This window comes from Terrapene carolina, unplaced genomic scaffold (assembly GCF_002925995.2).
Source record: "Terrapene carolina triunguis isolate 2854851 unplaced genomic scaffold, T_m_triunguis-2.0 Scaffold139, whole genome shotgun sequence".
Lineage (NCBI taxonomy): Eukaryota > Metazoa > Chordata > Testudines > Emydidae > Terrapene > Terrapene triunguis.
In genome coordinates this window covers 2,729,567-2,748,713 of record NW_020664490.1, presented here as the reverse complement: position 1 = coordinate 2,748,713, position 19,147 = coordinate 2,729,567, and the positions used below count along the sequence as shown (strand labels likewise).

General features: G+C 45.5%; 1 long non-coding RNA gene across 1 annotated transcript in view; it reads left to right on the top strand.

Moving 5' to 3' along the window:
• Window positions 1-12,927, top strand: part of LOC112103667 — a 33,174-nt gene extending 20,247 nt beyond the window's left edge. The window contains exon 3 of the long non-coding RNA XR_003369880.1: window positions 12,485-12,927. This is a non-coding gene — a long non-coding RNA (uncharacterized LOC112103667). The remainder of the gene's footprint in view (window positions 1-12,484) is intronic.
• The last annotated feature ends 6,220 nt before the right edge of the window (window positions 12,928-19,147 follow it).

The following is a 19,147-nucleotide window of genomic DNA, read 5'->3' as shown; positions in this document are numbered from 1 at the left end:
TAAGGTCTGGAAGGAAGGGATTCATTTTCTCCTTCACCCCCACAGAGAAGCTCAGCTTGGCTGTGCTCTGCTTCCAAGATTTGTTCCTTTGTGTCCGGAGGTAAAGGGTGCTGGTTTTATCTCTCTTTCACGCACCTATGGAGACTCTTTGAAGCAATTCCATAGGAGATGACTGGCAGAACAAGCCTGTAAAAAAGAATCAGGGAAACCTATGAACCAGTCTGCAGACCGTGCAGAAAACCAGCATGCTTGTGTTACCCGTCAGATCTGAACCACATGCTCACAATTTGTAGAATGCATCTTTGTGTTTTTAATTGGCTGATAAGCTTTGGGAAACAAGAATAAGATATCAAAATAAACTTTGATTCAGTTAACCGGCTCCCCCTAAATACAAATGATTAAGTGCTAAATGAGTCAGTCCAGTCAGGACAAGTTCCAATCACATGTCTGTTTTTCACATGAATGTAAATTTTCATTGTGAAGTTGTTAAGACTAAAAGAGGCTTTTATAGCAGATCCATGATTCTCTAAAACTTCTGTCATCCCTTGTCAAACATTGTTTTCAAACATTGCACAGCTGCTATATGTGCAGGGCCATATGAACATATGTGCTGGTTTCACAGACCTAAATTGTACAAATGTTGTATAAATAGTGAAAATTGTCAAAACAAGCAGCTGGCAGCTAAGGCATTGGTTTTGTCATGGTAGATATGTATTTTGAATCACACCCTACTGGCTCTCTAGAGTCATTGTGATTCCACTGGGCTTCCAAGTTCCCACCCAAAGAGTTCAGCCTATCCCAAAACTTGATCATGTGACTTCAGTTCAGGCCGGGACACTTGAATTTAACACATCAAAGATCATTCATTTTGTTCTGGTTGACAAGGCTGAGACAAACCCATTGCCCTGTTAATGGGAGGGGGAGAATAAGGGCAGTTTACCATCAGAAGTTGTAAAATAACCCAGAATCAATACTGTAGCTTGGGGGGAAGGGTGGGGCAAAAACTGTTCAAAGATTCGCTGCTATAAAATTGCATTAAAAACCTTTGATCTCAAAGCATATGGGAATGACATTAGTTCTAGGACAACACACACAAAAACAATGGATTTGGGGCTACTTCTAATGGCCTCGGGGATCGGGGGAGGAAGCTTGGAAATTTTAGCCCCTAAAACCATTTAAATTTGTTTATGGCCATGGTTTTGTGTTCATGAATTGAGAGCGTCAGATGAAATGCCAGAAATGTTCTATAGTTTAACTGTGCTCTCAAGGTTCACATCGTTCTTTTCTGACTGACGTGGCTTTCTGAAAGATTTATGAAAATGAACAAAGATTTTCCACTGACCTTCAGATTTTGATGCAAATGCCAGTTAGGATTTCATTTATCCTGTGGCTTTTAGTAGAAGAGCTTTGTGCCTTTTGTCAAGCTTACGTGCTGAACATTTCTGCAGCCCAAAAAGTTTTAATGGAAATGAGTAGATGGTGCAGTGATTACGGCATTAGCCTCTAGGAGCTGGTACAGTTCCTGTCTGAGACACCTGTATGAAATCAGTGCTGGTTAGCTCAGCATAACGTCTGCGGATAGATTTCCCATTCCCATCTGCTTTCTAAAATCCCAGCAATAGGAAAAGCATCAAGTCCCCCTAATTAAGAGGGGAGATTGGCCCACAAGTGGGAATAGTTCTCAGAGAGAGCAGGAAATGCTGCAAGGTTCCCCTCACAGATGTTGCTTATCATCATTCCCTCGAGTGTGTGTAGGGGGATTTGCTTTTCCATGGAAGGAGAAGTAGTTTGGCTCCTAAAACTCATGGATACCAGGTAATTTGCTGGTAACAGGGCTTTTGCCATGAGGCTCCTGAACCTCCACCCACTCTGGCCCCTGCCTCCTCTGCCCTCTTCTTACCCCATGATGGCACAGCTCTCTTGTTGCTTTGACAACAGTGTGGAGGACTTCTCTCCTGGCCAGTTACCCAAGAACTCATGGAGGCCCAACATCTGCAAAAAGCAGCTCTCCTCCCCAATTCCAGGCTACTCCCCTCCCCGGCCTGGATCCCCAACTCCCTCAGAATCCCCATGAAAAAGGTTTCTAGAGACAAAAAGGAGAACAGTGTTACCAAGATGGCATTCCCCACATGCTCCGGGAATCCACTGAACAATTGTCCCCTCAGCCCCTGGATGCAACCTGGATTATTCCATATGATCCCACACGTATAGTGGCTGGCATAATTCAAAACACTCCTTGTCTGCCTCCTGTCAGCATTGGGCTGTCATTTGACCTAGCTAGCACGTACTTAAAAACAGCGGGCTGAATCCTGCGCTCCTTAATCCTCCCCCCCGCAGAACTCCCGCTGAAATCCAGAGGAGCTGTGCCTGACTAGGGATTATAGAATTTGGCCCAGATTTCCTATGCTGGCAGAGGAAATCACCCCTTCCTTTGACAGTGTAAGGTAACTGCACTGAGTAAGTCTTAACACAGAGAGTACATTTTACACCTTGTTAATCAATAGAGAAACAGCATCTGTCATTTCAAGTTGGTTTCACAGCATGGGGGTTGGAGAATAATAAATAATAATAATGTGTTCATGCTGAAGGCTCTAATCCTGCCATTTATTGTGTCCTAAGAGAGGCTGCCTCCCTACTACTTTCCTCTTGGTGCATGTTGATCTGAAAAACTATCAGGTTACTTCGTGGGATTTTTTTATTGTTATTAATCCATTACCTTCTTTCTTTGGGTATCAAGGCTCCAGCACTTTTTCTGGCCAAATTCCATACAGCAAATATAGCTGTAGTGATATTAGTTGAATATGAAGATGTTGGGATCTGTTAACATTTACTTAAAAAGAAAAGGAATAGCAAGAAGAAGATGGGCTTAATGATGTTAGATCCGGTCCCATGTTTCCTGAATGTGAATAGTTTGGTTTCTAGAGAAACCAAACAAAACCTGAACGTTCGTCATACTTTTTCCTCTTGGGTCATTTTTTAAATATTATTTGTCAGCACTGGGCAAATGAGTGGGTCTTTTAGCATGTGTTAATTAAAATGCACTAGTTAACATGATATAACACTACTCATTTTCCCAGTGTAGACAAACCCAAAGAGTTGTGTGAAGTTTGTCCATTGACAAGACATTACTGGTGTTTAATGGTAATTGGAGATAGACTTCCCCACATTCTCTGAAGGTCTGCACTATTGGGGTATGTCGGACCAAGGCATGGAAGCAAGTTCCAGAGTTAATAAGTTTCTGCTGAGAGCTGCTGTGCCCCCAGCCATCAGCCAAACAAATCCATGAACTCTCAGCACAAACATCCTTTCCCAATGGACCTGAGCTCAACTGTCAAATAAGAGAGCGTGAGGAGAGATGATCGCTAAAGAATATCCCTTAAATACGTAACAATCTGCATGAATAAACAGATTGTTCAGGACATCCTCAGGCTCGGATTCTGCAAGCTGCAGTATGTGGGTGGACCCCTATGTCCAGGTGTGCAGGTTTGGGGCCTATATGTGGACTACAGTTCTTTATGTCTCTAATACAGCGCTGTATAGAACAAAATAATCAGCTGAGTATACTGAAAAAGGTACTGTTCAACTAGAAACCTAGTAATGGGAGACGAGATTCAAATCTCCTCGCAGCAGAACGTGAAAGGTAACAAACTAGATGCGTTTAAAATTCAGTAGGTAGCCTGATAATATCTGGAATCTGTGAAACCTTATATTTGATTAGAATGTGACCCCCTCTTCCTAGCAAATGAACCAAGCCATCAGATATTTTAAAATCCTCCTGACTTAAAGTCTCAAATAATTGAAAGGCTCAGAATGCGGAATACGATGGGTCTCACTTCTGAAACCGTAGAGACTAGATTCTGCGCTGAAAATTCCAAAGAAGCACTCTCTCTGCTAGGACTGCTGGAAAAGATCTGAACAATGGGGGCCTTGTTCCCAGTGCAGAATGAGAGGTGTGGTTTTAAAAGCCAGAGCTGGGAGAAGTTCAGACTTTCGAAAGGTCCCATTGTAACTGGGCCATGGAAACTTTCATTGTTTTGGGTGGTGTCTGGGAATAGTGGAAAGACCCAGTTAGCCAGATCTAGGAGAATCAACAGCATTTAATCACATTCTGATTCTGCTAGAGGCATAATTAGCTGCCTGAACAGCTTTAATAAGTTGATTAAAGAACTGCATAGTGTGAAATAACCATCGCTTATTGAGATCAACAGTAAAAGTAAAATAAACTGTCAAATGTTGATCCCAGGCTGAGTGGAGAGAATAGGTGCATCTTCACTGCACGCGTCTTTCGGAGGTGTGCATATCCCTGTAGCCCCCCACTACCCCCCAGCACAGCTATAAATAGCAGTGCAGCTGGTGCGGCATGGGTTAGGTGAGTAAAGCCACGCCTGAAGAGTGTGCGTGTGTACATACCCTGCATGGCTCTCCATTCACCCAAGCCGTGCCGCCTAGGGTATATTTAAAAATTGTATTAAGATGATGTTTAAAAAAAGTGAACATTACAGCGTTTAAGCATAGACGTTCCTGGTTATCAGGAAATAACGTACAGATTATCAAGGGGTGCGAAGTTCAGTTTAAGATCGGCTGGCGTAAGGAATACATAATCTGCAATATCCCTGATTGGGGGCAAAAGGTTGACGGGTCAAAGTACAGACATTGAGATATTAGGGTACGTTGTTCAGTGTAGCGTATAATGATTGGATACGATGATGAGGATGGATTGACCCTCATTTGGTGAGATTTAACGTTCAGTGAGTTTATGGTTCCAGTTCATAATAGATAATGTTTTCACCCCTCAGCTCACAACTAAACACCCACGGCTGGCGCGTGTCAGCTGACTCGGGCTCATGGAACTCAGGCTATGAGGCTATTTAACTGCGGTGTAGACGTTTGGGCTCAGGCTGGAGCCCAGGCTCTGTGACCCAGCTCAGCCTTTCCCCTCTGCCTCCCCCTGCCAGAGCTTTTCACTGACATATAGCTACACACCACAGTGTGAATGAAGCCTGCTTCTCACTGTGGCGTCTAGCTACTCGTACCAAAAGTGTAATGTAGACAAAAGTAATGTAGATGTCACCAATATGTTTGTATCAGTGACACTGGGGGACGTGCCTTGCTCGTGATCTGCCCACAGAAAGGACATGCCAAGGAGTGATCCCTATGTGGATCAAGGGCCCTATGATGGCTACCTTGGTTCTCTTAAACACAATAAAAGGAGTTCCCAAGGCAAGGTGTGTCCCACAGGCATTAACCTTGCATGAAACAGTTTAAGCAGGCATCTCTTTTGTTGTACTTTGTCTGACTTTGCAGCAGGATAGGACTTTGTTGCCGTTAAAATGCATCTTAAAAAGTCAAGTATTGAAAAGTAACTAGACGCTCTGTTCAGTGTCATTTAAATAGTCCCAGGGTAATGACAGATAATTGTCTGTGGGTAATTGCCTGGGGTGTGAAGGAGCTTGGCAGCTGGATACCACCTGAGGATCTTGCAATATGGGGTAATCCTGCAGTCACTGAAGATAGCTCCAGGGCGCAATGCAAAGCTGCCCTAATTTGGGGCAGGATATGGGCCGCTGCCTTGAGTTATTTAAGGCCAATTTTGCAGTCTTTATCCAAGCTGACTTTCGTTGAGATTGTTGCCTAAAGATTGCAGGATTCTGGCCACTTAAAGCATTTGTTTGCAAGTGTGAATCCACCCTTGTAAGAATGTTTTGTAAATCTTCTTTCCTTTGCTAGCATCCAGTATGAATGTGTTCTTTGCTAAAAGATGTCTTAAACTTTGTAAATTAGTCTGTGGACCTTCAGTTACAGACAGGGAAGTCCACCCTGTATTTCTGTTTACCATGTTATTAGCATGTAACCGTGCTTATGTTAAAACACAGTGAGCCATGTTATCATACTGGATCTGAGTTGCACAGGATTCTGGAAGTGCCCCAATGGGAAGAGGTCTATTCTCAAACGTAATGCAAACTAAAAAAACCCAACAAATTCTGGAATAAATATTTCTGCTAGCATCTGGTCACCTCATCTCAAAAAGAATATAGTGGAACTGGAAAAGGTTCAAAGAAGGGCAACAAAAATGATTAAGGGTATGGAAGAGCTTCCATGCCAAGAGAGATTAAAAAGACTGGGATTGTTCATCTTAGAAAAGAGACGACAAAGGTGAGATATGACAGGGATCTATAAAATCATGAATGATGTGGAGAAAATGAATAAGGAAGTGTTATTTACGCCTTTACATGAAAAATAAAGGGCACCTGATGAAATTAATAGGCAGCAGGTTTAAAACAAACAAGAGGAAATATTTTTTCACACAATGCACAGTAAACCTATGAAACTTGTTGTCATGAGGCCAAAAGTATAACAGGATTCAAAAAAAGAATTATATAGGGTCAGGAAGGATAGGTTCATCAATGGGTATTAGCCAAAATGGTCAGGAATGTAGCCGCATCCTCGGGCCATCCATAAACTCCAGCTGCCAGAAGCTGAGACTGGATGACAGGGGTAGATCACTCAGAATTGCCCTGATCCGTTCATTTAGGGTGATCAGATGTCCTGATTTTATAGGGACAGTCCCGATTTTTGGGTCTTTTTCTTATATAGGCTGCCCCCACCCCCTGTCCCAATTTTTCATATTTGCTGTCTGGTCACACTACGTTCATTCCCTCAGAAGCATCTAGCATTGGCCATTGTCAGAGAGAGGATACAGGGCTAGATGGACCATTGATCTATCCCAGCATGGCTCTTCTTATGAGAGCCAGGAACCTTGAGCCTCCAGTCTCAACCCTGAACTCATTTAATTGTTGAGATGGGCCCTTAAAAAGGCTAATTCGGGGGATGAGCTTTTCTTCCCCCATTCCAAACTCCACTATTCCCGCCAGCTTCCGTCTCCTGCTTCCAAGCAGCTCACATTGGCAAGAAGCTCTCCAGCGAGTCACTGAATCAAGCTCTTAAGGAGCTTCACAATGAAAAGAATTTTCTCCCCAGCACAATGAGACTATATTCCTTCTCAACAGTTATGCCAGTAGCACCTGGTCATCTATCACAGGGGCCATTCTACACTGTTCTCCAGCCAAGTTTCACTTCAATGCCTAATTTAGGAACAGGACTCCCTGAGAGGTTTCAGGATCTCTGAGAAAATTAAACGGGACCCTCCTCAAGTCCAAGTGCCCATCAACTTTCAGGTCATATTACAGCACTTGGAACTCCTCCTCCCATTGTTCCTTAGAGTATGACTATTAAATTCTTCTTCAAGTGATGATCCCGATGTGTATCCCACATGTGAATGAGCATGCATGCCATGCACCTGGGTCCGGAAATTCTTCAGAACTGTGTCCGTTGACCCGCACATGCACAGTAGCCTCCCTCATGCTCCCGACTGAGGGTATAAGAGGCAGTGCGGATTGATGCTTCTCTAGTTCCTTCTTATTCCCATATGGCCTGAGTCAGAATCATGTCCTTCTTCAATGCATGCATAACCTGTAAAGTAAAATCCTTGTAAATAGTTTTATATCTTAGCGTAGTAGTTATAGTTAGTATAGTATGAGCAGCAAAGAGTCCTGTGGCACCTTATAGATTAACAGACGTATTGGAGCATGAGCTTTCGTGGGTGAATACCCACTTCGTCGGATGCACCCACGAAAGCTCATGCTCCAATACGTCTGTTAGTCTATAAGGTGCCACAGGACTCTTTGCTGCTTTTACAGATCCAGACTAACACGGCTACCCCTCTGATACTTAGTATAGTATATAATTAGTATATAATAGTCATGTCTGTCATCCCCCCCACCTCTGCAAAGTCAAGGGAAATCCTCCCTGGCCCCGGGACTATGCCCAGAGTCCCAGGGTTCAAGAATTGCATCTTCTGCCCTTGCTCCTTCTCCATCAGAGATGAGCATCCACGGTCCCTGTACTGTCTGGGTGAGGCACATCTCTCTGCAAAGTGCAGTATCTGTCGATCCTTCTTTCCCAGAACTAGAGAGGCCCAAGAGCTCTGATTAAAAAAGTTGCTGGTGGAGCAGGCAGTGAACTGCGGTGCACTGGTGTCTATCTCTGTTAGGCCACATGGCTGCATGCACCTGCGTGCCGTTCACCAGACTTCACTTGTGGTGCCTCCAAGCTTGGATCCACTCCACCTACCAACCAAACAGGGATCGCATTGACTCCCCCATGACTGTTCCCACCAGAGTTCTCACCTCCTTCGTTTGGTGGTCCAACCCAAACAAAGTCATGGCAGGGACTCCCTTCAGCCCTCCCATACCAAGGGCCACCATCTTGACAGAAGTTCCCTTACTGGGTGGGAGTGCTCACCTGGACTACCACATTGCTTGGGATACCTGGACCCCAAGAGAGGCCAGGCTACCCATAAACTTACTGGAACTGAGAGCGTTCCAGCTTGCGTGCAAGACCTTCCTTCTCCTCATACGCTCGCTCCATGTGGAGATAATATCACCACAGTGGTCTATATAAACAAACAGGGAGGAGTGAGATCTCGTCTCCTCTGCCTGGAAGCAGTCAGACTTTGGAACTGGTGTATCAGAAACTACATTAGAATACAGGCCGCATATCTCCCAGGTGTTCATAACTCCCTGGCAGACTAATTAAGCTGCAGCTTCTCTGTAGACCTTGAATGGGAGATCCACGACACAGTTCTAACCAACACATTCACACAATGGGCCACTCCACTATGGGACCTCTTTGCATCTCAGACGAACAGGAAACTTCCTATGTATTGCTCCATGGAAGCCACAGGCTACGATTTCCAAGGCGACGCTCTCCTGAATGGACAACCTCAGATACGCCTTTCCTCCCATCTCCCTACTACCACAAGTTGTTTGGAAGAACCATTGCAACAGAGCCACCATCATCCTAGCATGCTATTGGACCAGACAGTTCTGTTTCACAGAACTCCTAATGATGGCCGCACGCCCATTTATCAGGATTTCCAAACCCAGGATAGGGGGAAAATCAAGCATCCCAACCCAGGTTCACTCCACCTCCTGGCCTGGTGTTTGGAAGCGCATCGGAAATAGAATGTTCAGGCTCCACCCCGTTCAGGAAATCCTTAACCAAAGTAGAAAAGATTCTACTAGCACCTGCTACCTGGCTAAGTGACGGCGCTTTTCGACCTGGGCACATCATCACCAACATTCGCTTGATACTGTGGGCATCCCAGTTATCCTAGATTATCTCCTCTCCTTAAAGCCTTCAGGTCTGGCCCTTAGTTCGCGCTGGGTACACCCATCAGCGATTGGTGCCTTCCTCTCTCCAGTGCAGGGATGATCTGTCAGTATGCACCTGGCTACTGTGCGATTTATGAAGGGCTTGAGCAGGACCTTCCCACCAATCATTAACCCTATGCCTCAATGGGACCGTAACCTTGTTCTGTCAATGCTCACAAGTCCACCCTTAGAACTTATGGCAGCATGCGCCATGATAACCCACCTGACCATGACGGTGGTGATCTTAGTTGCCATCACTTCGGCCAGAAGAGTCAGTGAGCTAGGAGCCATGATGGCAGACCCTCCTCATACAAGTATTTCACAAAGAGAAGGTCTCCTTTAGGTTACACCCCAAATTCCTCCCCAAGATTGCTGCTGAGTTTCACATCAATCCATCAATACATTTGCCTGTATTTTTCGCAAAACCCCATGCTTCTGCTGAAGACAAGAGACTTTACTCCCTCATTGTCAGGTGTGCCCTGACGTTCTATCTGCAAACAACCAAACCCCTCACACAATCTCTGAGACTCTTTGCTGTTTTGAAGCATTCTAAGCATCCTGAAACTCACTTAGAAATCCTCTCTGAGGCTATGGCTTGATCCCAAGATCTTTCTACTATGGCAACAAACTTTCCCTGTCCTGGGGGCAGTGTTCCCTCTAATTTTTCTCACCCATGTACAGAATGAATTTTGTTATGTGCACTGATATGGAGGTGATGTGTCACCTTCATATCCATGCACTTAACAAAATTCATGTGGTGGGGGTGGGGCTAAGGTATTCGGAGTTTGGGAGGGGGCTCAGGGCTGGAGCAGAGGGTTGGGGTGCAGGTGTGTGAGGGCTCTGGCTGGGGGTGTGGGCTCTGGGGTGGGGCGGGGAGGAGGGGTTTGGGGTACAGGGGGGTGCTTTGGGGCTACAGCAGAGAGAGAGGACTCCCCCCAGCTCTCTCTCCCCACAGCAGCACCTGGGCTGGAGGGGAGAGGCGCCTCTTGCCGCTGCGATGTCTCTGGGACTGGGGCTGCAGGATAGGCGCCTCTCCCCCATCCGCAGCAGGTCTGGGACAGGGGAGGGCTGCCCTGGCTGTGCCTGGGGCCAGGCTGGGCTGCTCCAGCTGCGCCTGGGGCTGGGCCGTGCTGCCCCGGCAGATCCGAGCTCCCCAGCCACAGTAGGTCCGGGCCGCATCCCTGTTGGGGCTGGGGGAGGAGCGCCCCGGCAGGCCCCCAGGCAGGTTCTCTGAGCGCCTGCACGGGGCTAAATAGGCTGCTGTGCGGCCACGCAGCTTACAGGGAACTTAGCCTGGGGGTATTACAGCTCACTCAACACGAACACAAGCTGCCTCCACAACATCCTTATTGGATGTTCCACTGCAGGACATTTGCAGGGCAGCAACTTGGAGCTCTTTCCACACGTTCACGACACACTCTGCTCTAACTCAAGCCGCAACTGCGGATGCAGCTGTAAGGATGACAGTACTACAAGCATCTCTGCTACCAGCTTCCCCTCACCCTCCTCCAGTCAGAACACCATTTGCCAGTCACCAACATGTGGAATACACTTGGGGGCCATCACTCGAAGAAGAAATGGAGGTTACTTAGGGCTTGTCAACACTACAAAATAAGGTTGACTTAAGTTAGGTCGACCTACAACCACTGTGGTAATTACATCAGCTGTTGGTGTACCCCCCTTCCGCCGGTGGTGCGTGTCCTCACCAGGAGCCCTTGCACTGACTGAAGTGGGGCATTGACAGCTGGAGTCTGGGGCACTGACAGCTGGGTGGGACTCCTCCACCTGGCCCCAGGGCTGACTAGGTGTCAAAGACATTGTTGCCCTGTGCTGCAAGTTCTCATTCCTAATATTCCAGACAAGCCTCATTTTAAAATAGTTCCAAGTTTCACAGGAGTCAGTTCTTGAGCTTTCCCTTTTACTATATCAATAATTTGGCATCCCCTGGGTGTTGTCAGAGACCTGAAATTCTTTCTCAACAGAACTTGAGAGTTTAAAAAAAAATCAAAATGTGTTTGTCAGAAGGATTCCCGTTTTGTGCAGGCCAAAAGGATATGCATCTCGGAGACTTACCCCAGAATATTAAAGCTTGCTTCACTCGGGATACGTTAACCTCTTGACTGAGAAAAATCAATAAGGTTTGCCAGGCTGTCACCTGTATATCTACACAATCACCCATTTCTCAGATGTTGCAGCTAACTGTAATGTAGTGGGAGCAGTCCTCTGGAAACACTAATCAGAGTTAAGGCTAAGATTTTGTCACGGATGTTTTTAGTAAAAGTCATGGACAGGTCACAGGCAATAAAGAAAAATTCACGGAAGCCCGTGACCTGTCCGTGACTTTTACTAAAAAATATCCGTGACAAAATGGGGAGCTCAGCTGCGGGGCCCCACACCGCCTGCAGCTGCTCAGCAGCTATGGGGGCCACTCCAAGCTCTGGGGCCCCCACCACCCATGGAAGCTTGGAGCTCCATGGGCCCCCACTGCCCACAGCCACTTGGAACTCTGGGGTACCCCTGCCGCCCATGGTGGCCGGAAGCTCTGGAGATCCCCCGTGGCAGTCAGGATTTCCGGGGGCCCCTTCCAGGCAGGGGGGGGGGTACCCCACACCTCCTGGCCGCTGCGGGCAGCGTGGGGACCCTGCAGCTCCCAGCAGCTGGGAGGAGGTTGCTGGAAGTCATGGATTCTGTGACTTCCACAACCTCCGTGAAAAAATTGTAGCCTTAATCATAGTCTCCTCTCGGATTTAGCATCTCACACAGTCTGGGTTTCTCAAGTTCTGCTAGGTATGATATTACACACAATGAGAGACTTGAGCAGAAAGGCAAATTTGTACTTACCTGAGAATTCTGTTTCTGTGACGTCTTTACAGATTCTCCACCAAGAAACCAACCCATTGGCTTGTTCTCAGTAGTAATTAATATCTAGCTCTGACATAATGCTTTTCAGACAAAAGAGGTCAGTATCATTTGCCTCCTTTTACAGATGTAGATTATTAGTTAGGTTGTCATAGAAAGAGAGTTATCGCCTGGTTAGAGTGGGCTGCTCTAGAGAGGAGGGAAGAGTGACAAAAACTTAGCAGCAGCTTGTCCTAATCACATTGGTGACGCGGCCCATGTTCCAGAAGAGGGGAGACACGTCACAGAAATCTAATTCGCTGGTAAACCAAATGTGCTGTTCCCGCACTGCACCAGTAGTGTAATATAGTAATGTCTAACTGTGATTATCATCTCTAATTGGTTCCATTGTGCCTTTGTTCTCCCTTTTTCAGATGGGTATGCATTTTCTCAAGAAGAACATGGAGTTGTTTCTCAGTCTCAAGTTGTTCGATCCTACGACACTACCAAACAGAGAGCTGGAGTAGAATAACACAGTTCTTTCCTGGATTGGTGGTGGGAGTAATGAGATTTGGATCAATGCAGCCACTGTTAACACATCCTTGACTAAGGTTGGCAGCAGCAGCCAAAACACCGGAACACTCATTTCTGTGGCCTTAGCCAACACATTTGTTATGTATTCCCCCTGCAGACCTTGAGCACACATTGTGGGGAAATCATTGTTTTAAATCTAGCGCAGTGCTCCGCCTAACTTTTGTTTATGTTGTTATGAAGCATTTGACTGTGCTATGTGAGGTGTGAAATTAAAAACATTATGTTTTACCACTATTTAAAACAGCAGTATAAATTGTTCTGGGAGAAAAGTAAAGAATTTATGTTCCATGAGAAATTGGCCTTTGCTTAATTGGAATGGGGTACTGACATTTCCTGTTTTGTTACTTACAGATTAAGTACACAGAGCTGCATGTAAGTCTTACTCTATAACATTCACTGTTTACTTTAGCTGATTGAATTTTGAAATGGACAAATTAGGTATAAACTTTTTGATTGAACAAAACAACACAGTATATGGTAGGCTGGAAAAGCTAAGTGCTTATTTTGCATACCTAGTCATGACAAATTAACACAGTATGGCAATTCAGTCTATAAAATATTTCATGACCTTTTACAGGATTCTTTATCTTAGCTTTCTTTAAAAAACATATTCACATAGAAAGTATCTATAGGTCCCTCGGGTCGCATGGGAGGACAGGTGCAGTGATTGCATGCGTTCTGCACAGGGAATATCCAAAAATATACAACCCCTTTCCAACAGTTTTGTGCATTGTACTTGGATGAGAACTTCAAATCTGGGCACGAGACATCCCTTTTTAAACTACACCGCTACCTCGATATAACGCGACCTGATATAACACGAATTCGGATATAACGCAGTAAAGCAGTGCTCCGGGGGGGCAGGGCTGCGCACTCCGGCGGATCAAAGCAAGTTCAATATAACACGGTTTCACCTATAACACGGTAAGATTTTTTGGCTCCCGAGGACAAAGTTATATTGAGGTAGAGGTGTATATAACAAAACATCAAGAACTGAAATGCTCAGTGTATCTTCCATGTTATTCTGCAGCAAGAAAGCAACCTCCAGCAAAGAGTTGGGTAGTGCAAGGATTATTGGGATTCATAGGAGTGGGCAGGGACAGAAACTGCTTCAACATTTCCTCCCAGTGCTGAGGTTCACATTCTCCTTTCTAATGTCTGAAAATCTGGTGCCTTTACATCCTCTGCTGGTGGATTCTATGTAAACTCATGGGACAAGAGTACATTTTGGACTGTCACATGCCAAAATGCGCATAATGTCTGCGCAAGAAGGGAACGGCTGTGGAAAAGATCAGTGCGTGTTACCAAATCCTCTGTGGCCATGGAGTCTGGAGGGAACTCGTACCCCAAAAAACCCAACTTTGAAACGGGGGGAAAAAAGCCTCTTTCTGCCCAATGCTTTGGAGACATTGTTTGAGCACATTTCATCCTTTTGAAAAGCTGACCCCCCGAGCACTGCCACAGCTGCTTTAGAGTAAGTGAGGGATGATTGCACCAGTTCATGTTGTCACATAAAAGCATTGCTAGCCATGAATCCAGCAAGCTGGAAGGAATGCTGGTTGTACTCAGGGCCGCTGAGAGCAGGTTTGGGCCCCGGTGAAAAAAAATTTTCGGGCGTCCCAGCAAGGGCAGACCAGCTAAACAGGACCAACAAGAGGGGGGGGAAGCCGGGCCCCCTTCCAGACTGCCGGGCCCCGGTAATTTGTACCGGCTTCTCCCCCCCTCGTCGGCCCTGGTTGTACTGACTTACTTTCTGAATGGGACAGGCCTGCTATTGCCTGTGTTGGAAGTATGCAAAAATCTGAAAGAAGTGGGGCAGAAGTAAGAACTGAATAGAGCCCTTAGAAAGCTAACACTGTCCTCCAGACGAGGCCTATTAATTTTAGTCACCAAACCATGTTTTTGAATAGCATAAAGTAAATATTGCTGCGCAGTTTGTGTTCAGCCAACTTTCTCAGTTATTGCATAAGCTATACATGTGCACTTAATAAGCCGACACTGTTTTTGCCCTACTGACCATCATCCAGAACGTTTATTGATTTAAGTCTAGTTGAAAGTAATTCAAATATGAATATTTATGCTCAGCAAGCAAGAGCAAAACACTAGCTTGGCTCACTGACTTAAGGGACTTGAGTGATCTCCAGCACTTGAACACCACAGTTCAATTCCCAGTGCCACCTCTAAGGCCTAGATTTCTCTCATATTGAACAGTAAATTTTCTGGTCCTACAGCACCATGCAGGATTGGTCTTGGATTATGGTGATGATTTGGAGGGAAAAGTCACCACCTTCTAGTTGCAGTGCTAATGAGGGAATTATGCAATGAGGGAAACTTGCAAGTAATTTGCCACAGGCATGAATGTCAAGGGGCTCACTCTCGCTCTGTGTGTGTGTGTGTGTGAGAGAGAGACAGACAGACAGACAGACAGAGACATGGATGAGGCATAAAGGAGAGAGTACAGAGAGGGCAAATAAACAAAAGACAAAACCTGATCTCAGGCGTATTAGAACCTTTTTGTGTCAGTCCAACATATTAAACATTTTCTTTTTATTCAGAAACTAGTCCTGCTTACGAATTACACAAGGTAAATCTGCACTTGGACAAAGCTGCTGTTTCTTCCTTTTCCAACACCACAGAGTAAAATTAACTTCCTACACGGACAAAAATAAGCCTTTGTACTCTAAACTACACTGCAAATGTTAATATTTAAGTACTTTCAGAGGGTTTTTTTAAAAGTATGTTAAAAAGTACATAAAAATTGTACAAACAATAATGCAAGTTAAGCCTGCGCATTGAGGGGAGCATAGAAAGACCCCGTACTCGCTTCAGTTATTTTTTTAATGCAACAAACTTTTGAACAGCAAAATGAGGGATGCTGTGGAGGAGCAGCTGTCAGCTGCTGTGATTTATTTTACTAGCACTGACTATGGGCTGTATCTTTTTGACCTAGCTCTACATGGAGGTCAGAGAGTGTCACACACAAACCCTCACTAGAGTGACTAGTGGATTGAACTGAGATACATACGTTAATGTCAGCTCAATGAAAACTACACATGGGCCTGATCACACAGCTATACAGTATGTGACATGGGGACTGGTAGGTCAAATTTTATCATTAGTGTAGGACCTTACTGTGGATCTGGGTTAATCCTGTAGCACCCACCCAGGTCAAGACCTGGCATTCTTCTTGTCCTTCGGAGTCATTACAAGCACTGATCTATTGTAGTAAGCTATATCCTGGCTGTTTTAGTTCCTTGTCTTTGTGAACAGTGATTAGGTGTATTCCAGCACGTATTAGCAAAAAAGAGAAGCACAACAGCTCTGTATCAACAAAATTCCATGTTCAATCACAGAGCTGCATATAGCAGCAGGAGCAGTCTTTGAAACAACGCGGTGAAAATGTTATCAACTAGACAGGGGAGCAGAGCAGAATAAGCTAAAGATTTCAGCTTGACAGTCTGTATTAACACTTCAGTGCTGACCAGAAAATGGACTCATTGGCAGCTCTCTGCATTGACCAATCTGCCAGTTCTGGGGGACAGCTGATGTGTCTCTTCCTAGGCTCCTTTGTGAAAAACAGACATTATTTGTCCCTTCGGATCAATACAATGCACAAGCCGGAGGGGGGCATGGAAACTACTGTTTCTTTAACAAAATGCCTAGTAAATTAAAACCGGTGAACTAGACTTTGAGCAGAGCGCTGCTGAGAAGTCTGTTGACATTTTTGTTTCCTTGAAAGAGCTTCAGGTCTTGCTGTAGGGAGCAAGCAGAAGAAGTCAGTAATAACTTGTCAAGGAGGAACAGTGAATAACTAATCAAAGTATCTGAGTCAAACTAAGTTGCTAATATATTTAAAAATGTATGTGGCGTTAACATAAACTATATGGGCTGTAAATTAAGATAACAGTCAAACTCACTAATCTGCAAGTCACTAGACCACACACTTTTTAATGTTTGCCAAAAATGTGCATTCTCTCTCCACCACTCAGCTAACAGTTAATAGCAGATGCTGCAGTGAAGTCTCCTATTACTGAGATTACATAATTTTTACAGCACATATTACACTGTGTTTGCTAGGAGAATATCAATGATCATAAATAATGAAAACTAAACTAAGGTGGGCAAAATACATGAAAAGTCCATGTTGTGATGCCAGCTTTGTGCTTGTTCACTTAGGGTGACATTCAGCCCTGTACAGAGGGCCAGCACAAGACTTAAGTGGGGCATAAGCCTGGTGCCACCCTAGTCACAGGGGTTAATTTCACCCTTACGGGTTAATTCACAAAAATGCAGTAATTTGTACTGGTTCTCCCATGCTTCAGCATGAATCAGTGAAGTTCTGGTGTCTGTTCTGCAAGCAGCCATGGCTTTATAACTAGCATGGATGTCATTTTAATTTCATTTTTAAACTACTCTGGGGAGTGTGCTCTTGCCCTTACGCTTAGCACTCAGGGATTTGAACTGGAAACAGTTGCTTTAATGGGACTCACACCCAAGAAACCCTGTGGAGTTAGATGAGCTCTCGCCTAGTTTTGAAACATGGCAAAATGTTTTAGCCTAGTTCTGACGCATTGTGCGAGGTCGCAGACCTGAAGTAATTGAGGCAGTAGTTTAAAACTCAGTCACCTGGTGTAATGAGGCCTTCATCTGCTGATGACCCTAAATATATAGAGAGAGAGAGTGATGAAAAAGAGCATTGTAACCAGGGCAGTACCTGACACACTGATGTGCAAATAAAGAGGGGTTGTGAATTGAAATCCAGATGATTGGGTGTCCAGTACAACTAGCAACTACTGCTGTGCACACCAGTGTTTTTCAAAGCCAAAGTCGGAGATAGGACAAGACTGGCAGATAATTATGAAAATGACAGCTGGGTTTATTAACAGCACTCTATCAGTCTATCTACCAGTCTGGACCCCCTTGTGTAGTGAAAGGATCATCATACAAGAGTGTATATGCACTTGCCCAATGAATGACCGAAGAGCAGAGGCCTGTTCTATAGCATGCTCCTCCCTCCCTCCCTCTCTCACTTCCCTCAAGTGCCCTTTGTACAGGAGACCTATCCCCATATTTAGCTTCTTGGGAGTCAGGTGGGGCCAGTGAACCATCAGGTAGCTGGGCTTTGGTATACTGAGTTCTAATAAGTCTATGGCCACATAGAAACTGTATGGTTATTATTTATACTGCAAACCATGGTCACGTGACTATTCCCAGAAACAGTGGAGCTAGAACATCCTGCTTCAGGAACACAGAGCCTAATTCCTTGAGAAGCGCCATTAGCAGAATAGGGCCTGACATACAATGAAGCAGATCTGAGTCTATCCAGAATGGAGAGCATGGTGCATGTAGGGCTCAGTCCTGGGAGGGGCGGGGGGGAGAGTATTTTGGCTCAGATTCAGCAATGCACTAGCTCAGGGGTTCTCAAACTGAGGGTCGGGACCCCTCAGGGGGTCGCGAGGTTATTACATGGGGGGGGGTCGCAAGCTGTCAACCTCCACCCCAAACCTGCTTTGCCTCCAGCATTTATAATGGTGTTAAATATATTAAAAAGTGTTTTTAATTTATTGGGGGGGCGTCGCACTCAGAGGCTTGCTATGTGAAAGGGGTCACCAGTAAAAAAGTTTGAGAGCCACTGCACTAGCTTAACTTTCAGGCATGGGAGCAGTTCCATTGTCTACAGTGGGAATATATTTACGTTAAGCACGTCTGTAAGTACATCACTGGCTCAGGGCCAGAGGACACTGCATCTTGCAAGATCAAGCCCAACACAGTTGCTCAGAAACACCCATAGTTAGACAAAATTTGTCCTTGAGCATCGGGGGTTTCTAGGAGTTCAAACCCCGCCCCTCCGCTACTCACACCAGCGGCTACTGCCATTTAATAGACTTAGTAGCAATGCTGCTCCTTAGGGCCACTTAGAACAACAGCAACAGAACTCAGAAACTCCTGATTCAAAAGGCTAGTCCTTCTACCATCTGAGCTCGAGGAAATTCTCATTGAGAGAGGGGGCCTATGACACATAGATGACTAGTTCTGTTCCATCCAGTTTGGGAGATGGTATCCTCAGACTCTAGCCAGTTCAGTAGATTCTGTGCTGTAGGGTCAAGGAAGCTCCCCCAACCCTTGTTATTTCCAGATTAAAATCAGAATGGTGCAGTCCGTTGCCAGGCAACACGTGATGACCAAGTGAGGTCACGTCTTCCACAGCTAACATGTTCCAGCCTCGGCATCTCTCAGACCATGGCATGTGTGCTCAAGATGGCTGCCTGGTGGGCCCAGTGGGTCACACCCCACTTGGTCAAGAATGTTAAAAAATTGGCAGAATATTGCAGCTGAGCACAAGGGAGGAGCAACTCCCTCCCTCCTGCTTCCAAACAAAAGGCTAACACACACACACACACACACACACACACGCCACCACCCCCATCTGCTCTTTTCCACAAGCACACAGGGCTCGCTCTGGGATGGGCGATGTGCTGCTTCCAGAGGCTGTGGTGCTGGCT